Source organism: Pseudophryne corroboree, chromosome 5 (assembly GCF_028390025.1).
Source record: "Pseudophryne corroboree isolate aPseCor3 chromosome 5, aPseCor3.hap2, whole genome shotgun sequence".
Lineage (NCBI taxonomy): Eukaryota > Metazoa > Chordata > Amphibia > Anura > Myobatrachidae > Pseudophryne > Pseudophryne corroboree.
This window is the reverse complement of record NC_086448.1, coordinates 623169905-623184212: the sequence shown is the minus strand read 5'-3', so window position 1 is coordinate 623184212 and position 14308 is coordinate 623169905. Positions and strand designations below refer to the sequence as shown.

The window sequence follows — 14308 nt, the reverse complement described above, 5'->3', positions numbered from 1 at the left end:
AAGAGAAGCTCTGCTCAAGCAGCACTCTTTTTGTGGCTTAATACATGTGAATAAAACAGAAGAAAGAAAACATAGTGTGTACCATTTTAAGATTCCATATTATGTCACTGCGTAATGTTACAGGCCTAATTAGGGAACCAGCTTATTCCCAAAACACAATCAATATGCAGTCTGAGCAGTGTATATATTAAAAACACAAAAATTTAATACACATAATAACATAAGAAAACATAAAATAGCTGAATAACATGCGTACAGAATAAAAAATTATATAAAGCTTTTCTGTCCATAAGAATGGCTGGAAGGCATGAGCACAGGATTAAAAATTGTATGAAGCTTATCTGTCTATAAAAGGAGATGTCTGCAGGTAGTTCCAATGTGTTTCGTCCGTCAGCAACAGGACTCCATCAAGTCCTGTTGCTGATGGATGAAACCTAGAAACCCTGTCGACCTAGTTACTGTTGACCAATAGGGGTCGACCTAGATAGTGTCGACCTAGAGACCGGATCCCTATCTATAGTACTTGATTAAAAAAGTTTTCCAATTAATTTTTTCATTCAACCCATGTAATTGAATCATATTAAGTCTTTATATCCATCTTGACTCCAGTTTGTTTAAGGCAGCTATTTTGTCCCCACCTCTTGGCATCAATGCGATTTGGTCTATAATTTGATAGCGTAAAGCCACCAATGAGTGTAATTACTGTTTGTAATGGCGAGCTACTGGTTGATCAATGTCTTCTCCAGACAAGGCCTTTGAAATGGTGGAATGATGCAGTGGCATTCATTCTTTAAACATGCGACTAGTCATACCTATATAGTATTTACAACACGGGCACGTTATATAGTATATTACAAATCTAGAAGAACAGTTCAGAACTTGGTGGATTTCGTAAATCTTGTATGTATGTTTACATACATCCGGGTGTTTAAATGTAGATCCAGGGATTAAACATTGCCCTTGCTTGTAAAATACAGGGCCGTAACTACGTGTGTGCCAAGTGGGCTTGGCACACAGCGCAGTTGCCCTGAGGGCGCAACGGCCAGCGGCATGTAATGAGTCAAATTGACTCATTACATGCCGCCTCTGGCTGCTGTGTGCGCCGCGCTGGAGGGAGAAGAGACCAGCGCCGGGCAGCGTTCAAGGAGGAGGAGGAAGGGGGAGCAGAGAGCCGCAGCAGCGCTATTTGATTGGTAGTAAGCGCCGCTGCAGCATCCCCCTCTCCTTCTGTATTGGCTGCCCGGCGCTGCTATGGATGCTGGAATGCGGTTCCTTCATCCCAGCATCCACAGCAGCGCCAGGCAACCAATACGGAAGGAGAGGGGGATGCTGCAGCGGCGCTTACTACCAATCAAATAGCGCTGCTGCGGCTCCAATCCCCCTCCCTCCTCCTCCTTCTCACCGCACTGCATTGCACCGAGAGGGAGATGCCAGCACGAGGAGCCTGTCAGCGGGGAGAAGGTAAGTATCTCTCTCTCTCTCTCTCTCTCTCTCTCAGGGGGACACCCTCTGCCGCAATGTGTAAAAAGGGGGCCTGGCTTCCGCAATGTGTAAAAAGGGGTCCTGGCTGCCGCAATGTATAAAAAGGGGGCCTGGCTGCCGCAATGTGTAAAAAGGGGTCCTGGCTGCCGCAATGTGTAAAAAGGGGGCCTGGCTGCCGCAATGTGTAAAAAGGGGGACTGGCTGCCGCAATGTGTAAAAAGGGGTCCTGGCTACCGCAATGTGTAAAAAGGGAGACTGGCTGCCGCAATGTTTAAAGAGGGGGCCTGGCTGCCGCAATGTGTAAAAAGGGGTCCTGGCTGCTGCAATGTGTAAAGAGGGGGCCTGGCTGCCACAATGTGTAAAAAGGGGGCCTGGCAGCCGTAAAGTGTAAAAAGGGGGCCTGGCTGCCACAATATGTAAAAAGGGGGACTGGCTGCCGCAATGTGTAAAAAGGGGGACTGGCCGCCGCAATGTGTAAAGAGGGGCCTGGCTGCCGCAATGTGTAAAAAGGGGGACTGGCTGCCGCAATGTGTAAAAAGGGGGACTGTCTGCTGTAATGTGTAAAAAGGGGGACGCTGTCTGCTGTAATGTATAAATGGAGCTCTACCTGGTGTAGTGGCGCTACTGTGCAGCGTAATTTGAATAATGTAGACTACTGTGCACCGTAGTATGAATTGCTATTATTTTGTGACCAAGCCCCTTCCCCGTGAAGCCACGCCCTATAAACGCCCTATCTTACATGGGGGGGGGGCGCCACTGTCGTTTCTTGCACACAGCACTAAAATGCCTAGCTACGGCACTGGTAAAATATACCTGTGTCTGACACACACAGAACATATCAGTTTGTAATATATATATATATATATATATATCCCTCTTCTTGTCATATTTAAAACACCATATTGTATTTATAACAAACACCAACCACCTTTCTAAAGATATAACATAAAGCACTCATATAATAATCAAATGAAGTTAGAAACATGAATTGTGTATTGTCAATATACAATCTGGCATGTAATGGGTAACTAATACTATCTTCAGTATGTTTACTTATGTTGAATTTTGTGCCAAAAACACTTGAAAGCATGAAATTGATAATAGTGACACATATTTTTGTATCACTCCTTACATAAAAAAAAGTTTGAGCTTTTTATAGGTTGTGTAATCAATAACCCAGACACAACTGTGCAGTAGGGACAGCCCTGTGATGTTTAAAATACAAGATTACAAAGGGTACACACCAAGTGATTTAATCCTTTATTCCACTCAACTGCAGCTCTGCATTCATGACAAAATGCAGTTCAGTGTTACTATATAGTGTAATGAATGACAGGTTCCATCAGCCAATCAACAGGTGGCATTTCAGAAGCATAGTTGACTATTTGACGCATGCGCTGTGCAGTTTAGAAAAAGCGACATCTGCTGGACAGAAAGTTGCATTACAATCTCCAGCTGAGATTGGCAGAGTTTGTAAGGTGAGTGCTTTACATAGCCGGAGCCTCGAGTTCAAGGGTTGGAAAGGGGCGATAATATTGTGTAAATCATTTTTTGTTTGTTTCTTTTTATCTTCAATACAGGAAAAAGGATTAAATAATTTTTTTTATGATATGCCACCCAGCTGCATTTTGCGCTAAACCGCTATAGACATTGTATTGTATACATTACAGGTCATAGTACATGGTGGCACTGAATAGAAGTGAATGATGGTGGAGGGGGAGGTGGTGAGCCATACAGTGAGTTCAGTGGGATAGAATTGTAATGAGTGATGGTGGTGGGAGGTGCTGAAGCATGCAGTAAATTCTACACAGTACAAGAACAATAGTGAACATAAATGTATTTTAAATTATTACAGTTCATTAAAGTTTTCATCCAAATCCATCCAGTGGAAGGCCCACAACAGGCTCCCTGTGTCAAAGTTCTGACCAGGGTACACCAACAGGAGGTCCAACCAGGACCCCAAACCCCTAGTATGTCTTCTGGGATCCAATGTTACCACTCTGTGAAGTCTTCTTCCAAATCCATCCAGTGGAATGCCCAGAACAGGCTCCCTGGGTCACATTTCTGTACGTCACATTCAGCCGTGAGGTCCGACTGGACACTAAGCCCCCTGAATACTGTAAAATAAATATGTATTATAGCGTGTAGCAGCTTGAAATGAACAAGACAATGAAATGTAATTAAATTATTTTTTATTTTAAAAATACTGTTTTATTAACATTCTTTTATTTTTCAGCTGCCACTATCTACATAGTGCTAGATTTTAATAAATTTTGTGTATGGGTAATTAGGTCGACAAGACTTAGGTCGACAGTCATTAGGTCGACCACTATTGGTCAACATGCATTAAGATCGACATGGATACTAGGTCTACATGGTGCATTAGGTCGACATGGAAAAAGGTCATCAGGAGTTTTTTTTACTTTTTTTAGTGTTGTTTTCTTCGTAAAGTGACGGGGAACCCCAATTAGTGCACTGTGTCCCCTCGCATGTGCTTCACGCAAGGTGCCTCACTCTGCTACCGCTGTGCTCGGCACAGGTTACTATTTCCAATCGTAGTCCACGTGGATCGTAAAATATGAAAAAGTTAAAAAAATGAAAAAAAATTGAAAAACTCATGTTGGCCTTTTTCCATGTTGACCTAGTTCATGTCAACCTAATGACCATGTTGACCTAGTGACAACATCAACCTCATGCATGTCGACCAATAGTGGTCAACCTAATGACTGTCGACCTAAGTCTTGTCGACCTAATGACTGTATCCCATATAGTTCACCCCTTAAAAACTGCCCGCATTGGTTTCATTCCAATCAGTACAGGGGTGTCCGAATTCATAACCACATAAACAAACGGACCAATTAAATAGATATAAATATATACTGTATATACATATACATATAAAAATATATATATATCAGATATTTTGCCCTTGTCGTGAAAGTGGTGGATACATTTTTTACTTTAAACCCTGCCAGTATTTTAAATTGTATAATGAAGGGTCTGTGTACAAAGTTTGGTCCACATCCATCAAGCCAAGCAGAGTAGGAGCCTATGAAGAACAAATATATATACATATATATTGGATAGATAGATAGATAGATAGATAGATAGATAGATAGATAGATAGATAGATAGATAGATAGATAGATAGATAGATAGATGCATGGCAATAAATAGTATGCTATAATCCATTACAGTTTACCCTAGTTTTACCAATTTCCATCCTGAGATTACTTCTTATATGGACCACCATTATCCATGTGGCCTGGGATGTGATCAGGAAAGAAATGGGAGGTGAGTTGTCCATGTGAAAAAGAGAGAGAGGATGTCTTTTTTTCTTTTTTTGTTAAACTTCATTTATGTCTGTAGAAGTAACCTTGTGCAACACATTAAAATGTAGTTACAGATGGAAAATAGAGGATTTCTTATCATCATTACACATGTTGTGATTACCTATAATAATACAAACCACATCACAATATTACTTGCAGACTCTCAACATCTTAAATAGCTGACAGAAAACAGCAAGTACAGTATGGTGGTAAACAAACTGGGGTATTATAGGGAATATTGGACAAGCACTGTAGCTACTGTGGATAATGTAGCTTGTGTTTGCTCAAAACATTCCAAATACCTACAGACTAATAGCATGTCTATGGGGTGTATTGGTAAAAGTGATTGGAAGTTGTCTGCTATTGGTCAATGCTCCCCTTCACACCTGGGTTATTTTTACTGAAGGTCTATTTCATCTATTTGAAATCGATTAAAACCATTAGTAAATGTGTGTGTTTAGCCAAAGCACAACATCTTTTTAGATTGGTTTTAATCATTAGAAATAAATACAAATCATTGAAAAACAACCTTTAGTAAATATACCCCCAATAGTTGAATAAAACTTTTTTCCATATGTGATTTTGGCACAATATTGCCTCCTGACCTTTGTATTATATTTCAGGTATATTGCATTTCAGTTAATAAAGAGACAAATAAATAAAAATGTATCTATTTATCTAGCTATCTCTCTATCTATCTATGTACATATACATACATACATACATACATACATACATACATACATACATACATATATACATACATATATACATACATACATATTATACAGTGGCTTATCTTAAAGTAAAACTATAATTGTAACATTTTATGTTGCTTTGTAAATGCATTTGCTTTTTACTTTCTTTGATTTACAAGAAAAAAGAAGTGGATACTGTAACCATTAGTTTAGTCCATATTGACGTGTCTTAATTTATGGCAATAGTAAAGGTTGTATTTCACCACTGTAATATATATTAAATTAACATTTCACATAATGACATCACGGCTGGGAAGTATTAATTCACGAGCAGGCAGAAAAATTATAGTGACTCTTTCTGTACCTGGTTTCTGTTCTGCTCTCTTGCGTGTTTTGATATGGTTTGTCTTGTAAAAGAGATTTATCTCCCCAATGCGGCTGACATCCAAAGGAAACAAAGACAAAACAAATAAAAAGACTTTCTACACTGTCTGTGTTCAGTTACAGCAAATGTATAACTATTGTCGCTCAAAGTGCCTGAATGACAGCTGAAGCACAATACAGATTGACAGAATGAAAAATCCCTTTTTCCCATTCACATCAATCTTAGATTTAACACATCAGTACATGACTGATTCATGCAAGCAACAGAAAATCTATTTCTGTATTTCCTAATTGGGGAGAAAGATCACGCGTTTCACAGCTTAGCAGGCTCAATTAAATGCTAAATATATTGGAAATAGGACATACTGTAAAAATGTGGGAAATTTCTGTAATGTTAATGTTCATTTTTAATAAAGATTTGTCTCTTAAAAGTTTTGTCCCTGGCAAACACACAGCACTATTGGGGGGAGGGGGACTGCACAGCCTAATTCTAAATATAACAAGAGGTTCTACTATGCTGAAACTTGTAGTTCCACACAGAAAAAAAGTGAAAATGCAGGTGCACACTCCAAACACTATGAACATTGGTAATCAGAACAATTTTAATAATAACGTCTGCAATTTAACAAATAGTAAAATTGAGGGTCTTAATATAATTTTTGGGCAAAAAAAATGGGCTCGCCTACCACATCCAGGTGACCTCATCAGGTGGGTCCCTAACATTCCTAAGGTCCAAGTCCAGAGCCCAACTGCTCCAAGGTATCACACTAGTGAGAAGTTAAAGTGTTAGAAGGTGTTACATTAATAAGAAGTAGCAGCTATGTGCTAATAATGTTACATAGGTGAGAAGTAATAATTGAGGCATTAAAAAGTGTTACATTAGTATAAAGCAGTTTGGGTGCTAATAAGTGTTAGATTAAACATTGCAATAATGATGCCTTGAGCAGCCCGAATACACCAACCCAGGGGATCACACGCTCCAAAACCATTCCTAATACTGACAGATTATATAAATTTACCCAGGATTTACCATTCATAGTGCCTATTCCAATATGTAGTCTGCAAATGCAAGGACCTTAGACTAATTAAAAACACCCAAGAGCAGGTGGGAGGATGCTAGTCCAAGCTGTAGGAGTCTGCACCTTTAAGTAAGAGTATAGTGTCCTCCACATTGCAATGAGCAGATCAAATTATGACACATTACAGTGTCCTCCAGTTCATATTGTATAACATTACAGTGGCCTCTAGTTGAAATTATAACACATTACAGTTCACCCTTAGCATTATAACATCCACTACACACACAAGCTAAGCAGGCAAATCTGGGAAATTGGTATGCAAGTTTATAACCTGGGTCCAGGCACCACTGAGCCGCTGGGCCCCATAGCAATGGCACCCCTTAAACCCACTTTAGTTACGCACATGCATCCCATTACTTTGTGCGATTCCACTCTGGTTGAGCATCATGATTTGGTCTTATTCTGCTATCAAGAGATAAATAAATTGTGATGTAAGCCTATAGACACTTAGGAATCAAACCCCATGTGCATACTGTATCTTTTTTTCCTTGAGATCTTCTTGACTCCAAATGGGTTGGTCACTTGATTTCCTCTTTTAGCCCTAAGGGTGCTTCACATGTGAGTTATCCTATGTTGGATGGTTATTCTGCTCTTAATACATGTTATGGAGTTTTATGAACATCATTAAGAAGTAAGATCATTTGAAGACCTCAAGAAATCTCTGATGCAGGGACTATATATGAGCGTCGGTTCTTGTATACATTGTTTCTTATTGTACCATTTATAAGAGAGTTGTGAAGTGTCTCTCAGTGATAAAAAAAAAAGGCTGCTGTGTAGATAGTGCTTTAGGAACCTTTTTATTTTTATTATAATCTAGATTTCCGGCACTGTGCTTGGCAACAGATTTACGTACTCAGAAATAAATGTAGATTTTCACCTATAGTCACATTATTATTATTATTATTATTATTATTATTATTATTGTTATTATTATTAGTTGTAGTAGTAGTAGTAGTAGTAGTAGTAGTATTAGTAGTAGTAATAATAATAATAACAATTATTATTATTGTGACAGACAAGAGAGTGCCACAATTTTATTTAGTCAAAATATACCTCATCCCTCAGAAAATGTGGAGTTAATGCTTAATACTTGTATAGCCCTTCTGATTGTTCCCAGCTCTACAGAATATTGTGAAGAGGAAAACATCCCATTACTTAGATTATAACTTATCCTGTGATGTTGTGAAGCCTTCTTCCTGCTCATGTGATACTAGTGAGCAAAAGCAGTACAGTTTTTTTAATGCTTGAAGGGTTGGGTACGCTATACCTGCGCTGGGGATCCCGGCGGTCAGTATACTGGCCACGGGATGCTGGCAGAAGAATGCTGGCAGGAGGGGGTCGAGCTCAATGAAACCACGTGCGCTCACCACAGGTTCTATTCCCACTCTACGGGTGTCGTGGACACCCACTAGTGGGAATAGTCCCTGCTAGTTGGCATGCTGACTGTTGGGATTTTTTGTGAGTGGGATGCAGGGGTCAGTATTGTGACCAGGGATCTCCTGACCGCCGGTCACAAAACTACATCCCATGTAAAGCTATGATGTATGAACGTGGGGAGATGTTTACGTTGTCATTTTTTTATTATGTTGCCAGATGCAGATTTGATGATAGCCTGCATGTATACATACCATGGAGAAAAATTTCTCCTGCTTCGCCACAATAGCAGGTGAAGACGGATTGATTACAGCAATGTGTATGAGTACAAAGAGGGTGAACAAATCATTACTTCCTCAGCAGAAACTAATAGAACATAGCACAGAAGCAAGTAATAGAGCATAACACAGCCACAAAGGTGACACCCGACTCCTCTCACCGTTGCCGGCACTCCTCCTTTTGCATGATGAAATTCTGATGCTTTATGAATTTTTTGCATAAACTTTATTTACAGTAGAGCGCAGACAGCTTCCCTCTCTTCTCTTTAGTTGAAGGCTTTATAGGGAGATTCTAGCTGTAAAATTAGTGCTGGAAAAGACACCATATGGTAAGTGTCTTCTGATCTTTATCCCACCTGGGTCACATAGCACCACTATATGTTCCTATGGTGCCATGCTTTTAGTGCTTGCGGGCAGATGACAGAGAAATCCCTTTGACACATTACATATCAAGAAGTGATATGTACAAGCACTTGATCTGCCTTTTCATTTTTCTCCCATATCTCCCCTAATTACATAGATCACCAAGCACTTTAGTTATGCCCACACAGTGCATCAGCTCAGGAAGCACTGTGTTTCATTTATTTGGTCCTACTTTCTTGTCTTAAGGCCAGTACTCACTGGCCGATGTGGGAGAGATGTGTGCTGAGCGAACCGCTCAGCACACATCTCTCCCACCGCTCAGCACAGCGCGATGTGTGCTGAGCATGCGGGGGGAGCGGGACGGGGCACTCATTTCACCCAGCGGGTGAAATGAGCGACCCGCTAGATTGGCTTGCACAGCAGGCCAATCTAGCACCAGCAATAGCGATGCGCGGGGCTGCGCATCGCTATCGCTGTAGGGAGTACACACAGAGCGATCAGGCTTAAAATCTAAGCAATCTAGTCAGATTGCTTAGATTTTAAGCAGCGATAGCTCCGTGAGTACCCCCCTTTAGACCAGAAAACATAGAGAGCCATAATGAACAATGGATGGGGGTTATAGGTACAATATCAGGATTCCCCTCTCAATGAATATTCCAATATTTGTTGATATTGTACTGATAAAGGAATCAGTGATAAAGGAGTGTACAGTATGTATATTATCAACAGGCATTGTGGGTGGATGGGTAAAGGCAACATATGGGGATTGTATAAGATCGTTGTGCATAGGTCCAAATTACATTGTCCAATTTGTTTCTGAAATGTGGCCAGGTGAATTATCAGAGGTTTTTATTGGACTCTGAATGGTTAACTTGGAGAGGGTTATTATCTGAAATCTTCCTCCTCATTACATTCCCTGAGTACCATAATTTTTTTTACGGCACCCCTAGGCCAAACATTTTTTGAGGAATTTAGAAAGAAATATTAAATTAAGCAAATTGTGTTTATGTCATCGTTACGTACAATTGTGTTGTGAGGGACAAGATTTGCTTCTGTTCGATCACATATTTTATGATTGGCAGACTACAGCACTGGTTTTGAATATTACACTGAACATAAATAATTTGAATTGCTCCTGGACCTCCAATCCAAGGCACCCCTGCAAGTTTGAGAACAACTCGGGTAAACAGTAATCAATTAGATGGTTCTTTCAAGCCATACTCAACCCTGTTTCTAGGATACCAAATTTCACAGGATATAATAATGAGTTTCCTGTACAGGTTTATCCCAAAATTGTGGGGATTGAGAAGAGAATTAAAATGACAGGACAGGAGAGAGATGGTTAGTTCAGTTCATTGTGATATTTTCTCAAGGGGATGTAGTTAATATCCGGCAGTTGAGATCCCGGCGGTCAGAATACCGATGCCAGGATCTCGACTGCTGAGAATTCTGACAGTTGCGCAAGGGCTATTCCCACTCGTGAGCGTCCACGACACCTATAGAGTGGGAATAGAACCTGTGGCAAGTGCAATGAACCACCAAGCCCGCAGTGTGGTGAGTGCAGTGAACACGCAAGTGCTCGATCCACTGTCGGCATTCTGGCGGCCGGGATCCCGGTGTCGATACACTGAACTCCGGGATCCTGATGCTTCAATTCCTGACAGAGTACTGTAAATTGGAGTGTGGAATTTCATCTCTGCCAGTTGGGGAATTACAATACTCGAAAGTGGGGAGAAGGCCAAGCATTGGAGTTTTAGTATTCCACTGGTTCTTGCACCTGGGAGTCGTGACTCTGGCTGTGCATACTGTGGAGAGGGAACAAATTGACAGGATACTGGGGTGTGGAGTGCTGTCTCCTACAGTCCAGTAACATGAACTAAGGCATAGTTGATTCTCTTTCATTTGTTAAGATACATTGTTCTATTTTTTTTCTCGTACTTTATTATATTGTTACTTACTTTTTTTCTTATAAAGAACCAGTTGTGTCTCCTCTATTTCCTTGCTTGGGGGACTCTGAATCATAAGAAAACTTTGGGTTACCTAGTAAGCTTAGGCTACATATGCAGGAGTTACACAATTATTATCATTCTTATTATTACAATTCATTATTCACACAATTAAAAACTAGTTATATGGTGATTATTCACACAATGTAATATAATTATTATGACTCTATCCTTGTTTTAGCTAAACACTCTTGTTTTCTTCACAAAGCACATTAAATTCCCTAACCAATCAGAGAGCTCTCTCTGTATAACTGTAAATAAAAGTTCCTGATGTTGTAGTTGCTGGGGAGTATACATTGATGTATTACCAAGCTATGGCAGTGTGCTGTTTACTAGAGAATGTTTGTTACCAGGGATTTTGCATAATTTAGCATTAATATGCTTTATAAAGGTGATAAGGGAGTCCTAGCCCTGGGTTTGAGAAGCAAATAATTAAATGTATCTCTAGGCTATATTTTTTTGTTTTGAACAGGGAAAAATTGGTACTAATTAACTCTTATATTTAAAAAAAATAGATATCAAGAATTTACATTTTACTATTTCATTGATTTGTATTTTTTTTTTTTAAGTAAGGAAAGCTATCAGACTACTGACTGTTCCTCATCAAGCACTAATTAGATTACTTGTTAGTCTGGTTTATCAAAGCAGGAAATACTTAAGTGTCACAGCTGGTCTCAAGATAAATATCCTGCACCGAGATTTTAAATGAAAACAATTATCTCTATATTGGGGTAGTATTTCACAAACGACTACACAGTAAAAATGACGAAAAACAAAAGCTATCATGCTCGCTCTCATTACTGTGCTGGGAGCCCTAACTGTACTGCTGTATTCCAGTTTGTCACTCCTTCCCGAAAAGAAGTCATTTTAGCATAATGAAAATCTGAACACATAAGCAAAGAGCTCTGCTTTGCTATCAGGGGAACAGAATGCATGTTCTTTAATAAAATCTAATAAAAGGAAGTAGCCTGATTTACTTTTGAAGTGCTCCACTATCAAGTTAACCCGTTTGGTACTATTACTTTATGCCATAGCAATAGGGTGACTTGCCAGCAGCAATACACAATAAAAGCATGAAATAAACACAAATAGTGTTGTAATTAGTAAGAAAATAATGAATGCTCTCCATGGCTTTTTATGTAGAGTATATAACAAGAGATGTTTTGGTCACAAATTGGATTACTGGTAGTTTAGAGACATGCAGTGCTATACAAATGTATGGGTTGGGTCTGTAATGCTGGCAATCGGCATCCCGGAGGTCAGCATCCCAACCATGGGATCCTGGCCGCAAGAATAATGGCGGGGGGCAAGCGCAAAGGAGCCCCATGCGGGCTTGGTGGCTCGCTGCGCTCACCACAGGTTCTATTACCACTCTATGGGTGATGTGGACAATAGAATAGCCCCTGTTTCCCAGCATTCCGGCATTGTAAGCAGTCAGGATTCTGGCATTGGTATCCTGACCGCCGGCAAAGCAACTACATCCCAAACATACAGCATGCCTGTTCAAGTAAGTTCACTAAAGTCAAAAAGGATACTGTATATATAAGCTAACTATACATACATACAATAGGCTTACTCATGAATTCCACAGGTTCTGTGGCTGGCTGACTTCAAGCCTGCATTTTACCTGGTTTTAATCATCTGCAGAACATGTGTAATTCAGGAGTGTCCTTGCTTATTAAAGGATATCATGGTATGCCTAATGTATGTATGTACAGTATATATATATATAAATTGTGTGTATGTATGTGTATGTATGTATATATATATATATATAGAAAGTATTTGGCAGCACTCCCAGTCTCAGAACATCAATGTCCGGTGCCCTCACGAACCCGTATGGCGGCGGGTGAAATACAGAATCTTGTCGGCGGCACTCCGGTATACAAATAGGTATAAACACAGGTACGTGGAAACAACGTTTCGAAGTTTTATTTACTTCGTCCTCAGGTTATGAGGACGAAGTAAATAAAACTTCGAAACGTTGTTTCCACGTACCTGTGTTTGTACCTATTTGTATACCGGAGTGCCGCCGACAAGATTCTATATATATATATATATATATATATATATATATATATATTTTGATAATGTCGATTATCTTACAGGAAAGAAAGCTATACCTTAAACACACCTTAAATACACTTTAAACCTTTAGCCGCTGCGGATATACTTAATACACACGCTACGTACTTTATACACTGTTTGCGTATGGAGTCCCGTATCACTGTACGGACTTAGCGTACAAACGCCGCGCTGGAGGTACAAAGTACACACAGCGCGCACACACCCAGAGATACACTTTAAACCTTATACAGCAATGCGATGCGTTACTAATACACTCTTAAACCTTAGCAGGAAAAGGAAGACACAACACCGATTTGTAGTTAAACCACTGGGTTCCGACACCACAGCGTAATATTTGCTGAAAGGGGGTTTACAATACAAATCATACACTACAATACAAGATAATATAACAGAATAAAGGCTACAGTCAATGTACATACGTGATTGGAATCGCTTGCGCAACCCGGCGGGTCCCCGGTCATCTGATAGATAACTTTGTGAGTCTTGTGACAGGCCAGGCTGCAGCAGGCCTTATTTATACAATTCTTCCAAAAGCAATACAATGGATACTGTAATCTCTTTGTCCATTGGACACAGGAATGCAGTTTTACAGTACAGGAGAGGTCATAGGTCGATTTGAAAAGGTAGGCGATGTCTTTCCCAACTGCTCTTGTGGGTGGTCTCCTCTGGATTCCCGCCGCATACATAATATACAGTAAATACAGTTTATATCTATATTCTGCTTCTGCACATAACTATCCGCAGGAACATGCGATCTTCCGCAGACCAACACCGGAATGTTACCCTTAAAATACCCTACAGCTGGTTACCAAACACCACCTTATAACCTTAGTCTGTCCCCTCTTATCCTGTAAAGGTGAATCCCTTTGTTCTGAAATCATTTAAACTGTTATTACTTTCTGATGTGGTGCAGGGGGACTATGTGTACAATGTGCACTATTTGGATTAAATATGTAATGTGTTTTGATAGCTCTCCATGCGTTCACAGACTCTACCGTAAATACCCATACCATGCGCTGATGCGCACGACCGCGGGAGCGACCATGCGCAAATTGCGAATATGTGCACGCACAGCAGAACAAGTACACGCGCGGAGGCCATCTGTGTGTTGTTTGTACGTGATGTGTGTACTGCAATATTTTTCGACTTTGACAATATATATATATCCCATACTGTCACCTAATACTTAAACGGTAGCACAAGGGTGCTGCCCGAGACAAGTCC

At 40.1% G+C, this 14308-nt stretch overlaps 1 long non-coding RNA gene across 1 annotated transcript; it reads right to left on the bottom strand.

Annotated features, from left to right (window-relative positions):
* Positions 1-2729: 2729 nt before the first annotated feature.
* LOC134929271 (uncharacterized) lies at positions 2730-5936 on the bottom strand. Its single transcript, XR_010178433.1, has 3 exons — positions 5877-5936; positions 4696-4858; positions 2730-3599 (listed from the first exon to the last, which is right to left on the bottom strand). It is a non-coding gene; the product is annotated as an uncharacterized LOC134929271 (long non-coding RNA).
* Between the last annotated feature and the right edge of the window lie 8372 nt (positions 5937-14308).